Source organism: Panthera leo, chromosome B2 (genome assembly GCF_018350215.1).
Source record: "Panthera leo isolate Ple1 chromosome B2, P.leo_Ple1_pat1.1, whole genome shotgun sequence".
In the NCBI taxonomy this organism is placed as follows: domain Eukaryota; kingdom Metazoa; phylum Chordata; class Mammalia; order Carnivora; family Felidae; genus Panthera; species Panthera leo.
In genome coordinates, this window is record NC_056683.1 from 130,038,282 (window position 1) to 130,042,928 (window position 4,647).

General features: G+C 36.4%; 1 pseudogene; it reads right to left on the bottom strand.

Moving 5' to 3' along the window:
* Positions 1–2,463: 2,463 nt before the first annotated feature.
* LOC122220884 lies at positions 2,464–2,621 on the bottom strand (annotated as a pseudogene).
* Positions 2,622–4,647: the final 2,026 nt, after the last annotated feature.

Here is a 4,647-nt window from a genome sequence, read left to right on the forward strand (position 1 = left end):
TGGAAATTAAATGGTTATGCTTATTAATGTGACCTTTCACCACTCTCTAAGCTTTTAAAATGGAACTGAAAAAAAATGGCATTACATGAATCCACATTGGGAAAATGTGGATAATGCCAGTGTTCTTTTTTGGTGGGGGAGGGATTCTTCAAGGGCAAACCAAATTGGTTCTGTTCTATATGCATAGGTTGGGGAGAAGCAGCTTATCAAAAAGACAGGAAATAAAAGAGCAGGGTAACTATTATAGAACTTCAATTTAGAATTTTTGAATTCTTTGTGCTCAGCTTATTGCTCTTGATGGTGCATCTGAAAGGCACAAAAATCAATATGAGAGGGCTTTAAAAGACGCACAGCATGAAGGCCCAGTCTGCTGCTTTATAGCCCAACTCCTCAGGGCTGGGAAGGAGGTTTAGCAACATATATTTTTTGGATTTGCATGTATTTCAGGGTGGGGTACTTTCTTTAAAAAACAGGGACATGACTGGATAGTTGGCCTCAGTGTCACCTCTTGACCATAGTAAGTATTTTCTGTTTAAATCAATGAGTCTAGGGGAAAAAAAAACCCAGAAGAGGAATGTCCTAGGTTTTATCTTAGCCCTCACATATGCTGACGCAGCATGAAAGAGGAATGTGCCAAGAAACATGAGAAAAAAGCCAGTGGTGAAGAAGTTTCGGATGAATTGTGAACTCTTTCTTACTCTTCTTACATAATCTTTTGTGGCAAAATCCATAGCATTGAAAATCAGGCATTTCAGTTTCTGGCACTTCCTGCAAAAAGAGTTCATTGGCCTTACCTGGGGAAAGAATTATGCCGACAGCAGTGACCTGAACAATTTCATCTTCCACGCTACCTGTCATCTTGAGTCCTAGCCATTTGTCTTAGAGTCATTGTGTCCCAAAGAAATGAGACTACCATCTTCTGGTGGCCTTCAGAGTAGTTAGGGGACTGTCCTTAATATTATCACTTTCATTGCTATACAGATTTCTCTATTAGTGTTTGGATCATTAAAATTTGCCTGTCTTAGGTTTCAGAAATAAAAATTCAGGTTTGGCCAACAAAATGGAGAACTAGCTGTGGCAAAATAATGTTGCCATTTTTTTCTTTTACTGTTTCTAACAACCCATCTGTGTTGCAGGTATTGCAGTGAAATAAAAAAAATTGCTTGATGATTCATTTCTAGAATCAGCACATCAAGCGAATACTGTATGTAGTCACAACTATATGAGAAAAATTGTTTGAATTGCTCATAAAGTATAATAAACATGATTTTGTGTATACAATCATGCATGGTAATATGACTATCACCAGTACACAATGTATGAAGTATGATTATATATAATAAAGTGCACAGATATAAATTATAACTTTACGGTATTTTTAAATTATGCAAAAGAGAGCCATATGGTTGAATATCCAAAGTTAAATGCAATATATCTTTACTTTACAAATGAGATAATTAAAACTCAGATAGTATATGCCCTGAGTCATGTATTATAAGAAGCAGAATTCAATTGTCCCCTAATATTTTCTGAATCCAGACCTGGTACCAATTGCTGTCTAGTTATAAGACCTTAAGCCTTATAGAAATACCAAATGCACTGAAGGGCAATACTTTTCAATGAGATAAAATTTACCTGACTTCTGTTTTTCACTACGGATATTTATTGACTAGTTTAGTGATTTCAAAATACTTTTTCCTTGTATCTGCTCTCTCTCTTGACCTTGTCTGTTTGAACAGACATCATGTCTCTGCTCATTTCTTTTCTCTTTTGTTAGGGAAAACTTAAAGAACATATAACATAATTTATGTTAGGAAAAAAAACTATTCTAATTCTCATACTGATTACCCATATTTATATATTATCTTGTTCCAGAAAGGATTTGAGTTGTCTAATATACAACATGAAGACATGTCTACTACTCAAGAAAAATCTGTGAAAGCAGACATTAACAGTACACAATGACATTTACTGTAACATGATCTATTGCTACAGACCAAAGAACACTAGTAACACACCTGCATCAAACCAAGTTAAATTTTTTAGTGTTATTATTGATACATACCAAGATAGCTGTAGTGTTTCAAAAAAAAAAAAGTGAGTTAGGGAAAGCTACTTGCAGGCTGGAGTTGATCACAGGCTGGACTTCTCAAGAACAGGTTAGTATTTGTAAAGGGGCAAGTTTTCAAACAGTCAGAAGTCTTATGAATCCAGACAGAGTTAGATCAGTTTATCTGTGGCTTTATCTTGGAACATATGGGTCTGAATAAGGTGGGAAATTTGAGTTTAGAGAATTTGCTTACATGTCATAGCTTGGTATAGTTTAACCTGCTCCGTGAGTCAGAAGATAGGTCTGCAAGTTGCTTTTTTTTTCTGTTTCAGTTTTCAATATCAAAATAACTTTATTGTTGGTAGCCTTGATTCTGTAGAGATAAAATTTGTGATTCGTCTCACCTACCCTCTAACAACTGTCTTTTTTTCATTCATTCTTCAGATATTTATAAATAATCAGATATGTGGCAGGCACTGTGCTATTGTTGTATTATTGTCTTATTGGTGTATTATTAAACTGATAAGAACAGATACTACACTTGATCTTAGCCAAAAGGCCGAGAAGCGATTATTGGTGTATTATTATTACAGACCTTATAATCTAGCGAGACTGATTTAATTATATGATTAAAGAAACTTTAATTTGACTTTTCCGTCTGCATTTTTAGGAAAGATTCTAATTTTTAACAGAATTACTCTCTGCAATGGACTGAATGTTTGTGTCCCCTTCAAAATTCAGATGCAGAAAACTTCTTTTCTTTTTAATGTTTATCCATTTTGAGAGAGAGAGCATGCACATGTGTGAGAGCAGGAAAGGGGCAGAGAGAGAGAATCCCAGGCAGCTTCATGCTGTCAGTGCAGAGCCCAATGCAGGGCTTGATCTCAAAACCATGAGATCATGATCTGAGCCAAAATCAAGAAGCAGATGCTTAACTGACTGAGCCACCAATGTGCCCTCTCTCAGACGCAGAAATCTTAACCTTCAGTGTGATGCTGTTAGGAGGTGGGGCCTTTGAAAAGTCATTAGATCATGAGGGTGGAGCCCTCATTAATGGAATTAGTGCCTTTATAAAAGGGACCCCAGAGAACTTTTTCAATATCTTTCTACCGTGGGAGACTACAACAAGAAGAAGGCAATATACAATCTAAAAGAAGACTCTTACCAGAACCTGGCCAGATGGCCAGGGACCTGGGACTTCCAGCTTCCAGAACTGTGAGGAATAAATTTCTGGTTTTCATATGCAACCCAGTCTATAGTACTTTGTTATAGCAGCCCAAACCAAGACTCCTTCTAATTCATGTGGGAAAATATTTATTTTTTACCTGCTGTGGCAGAGAATGTTGACTGCCCTAGCAATAGAGGTATTGTATGATAGATGAGCACGTGGCTATCTTAAATTACAACTTGATTTCACTAATTTTATAATTAGACGAAGCCACTTGATGAAGTTATGGCAACAGGGTATAAGTGAGAATGATGTTTACATTCCAGGAAGCCTGTTCAACTCAAAGGGAAGGTTTATGCCCTCTGTAATGGCTGAAGTGATGTGGTGGCTGAAGGTTGACCAGCCATTTTGAGCAATGAGGTGGGATCTTTACAATGGTAATAACAGAGGACCAAAAAGAAGAAACCAGAGTCCCTAAGGACGATTGAATCCCATGGACCACTAACTTCATTTGCTTGAACAAGAAATAAATATTTATCTTCTTAAACCCATTTCTACTTGAAGGCTTCTGTCGCTATTGAAATCTACTTTGCTCAAAAGTAAAATAAGCAAGAATTGAAAATATTGCATGTGACAAGCCCCCAGAGATGGACAAAGGTTATAATACTGAATATTTTAAACTTTAGAAATTTTCAACCATAAGACTGTGCAAAACTTCTTATGAAGCATTTCTTATATTTCAGAAAAATTTTCAGATGTGAGATTATTTGATGGCAAATTGGTACAGGAAACAGGAAATGTACTAATTACTTCAGTTTAGGGATAAGGGAACAGTGATTCAGAGGAATTATCACATGCATGCCTAAGTTTACCAAATAGAGTAGTGACACCTTGAGGGTTAGAATCCAGGCCATCCCTGGCCCAGAGATTTTTATACCACGGTTGTTGAGGGATAATTCATACTTTCTCTGGCACTCAAGATGATGAGAGGTTAATCAGAACTCCGTGTTTTTGTGGTAGCAACTTCAGTTTGAATCTAAATCACAGCTAAAATCTTTTTGGAGGCTTGTAACTGGAAAGGGTCATATCTGGGAGCCCTGGATCCTAACTCTGACTCTGTTCTAACTTGACTTTTTGTCTGTTAAATAAAAGAGGTTAAAAAAAAAAAATCTCTGAGGAATGCATTCTCTCTAGGGTTTCAACCAGCACTGATACCTTTTGATTGGTAACAAGAATCTAACTGACATACACCTGCCTGCTTCCTATAAAGGATCCAGAGGATGTTTATTGTTTTAAAAAAGAAAATGTTTTCATTAAGTATTTGGGGTCCCTCTGTTGTGGAAATCCTTACCTGAGAATAAATATCACCAAAGCTTTGTATGAATTGGGAATAACTTCAATTTCTATTGGTTTCCATGGCAGTAGAGTT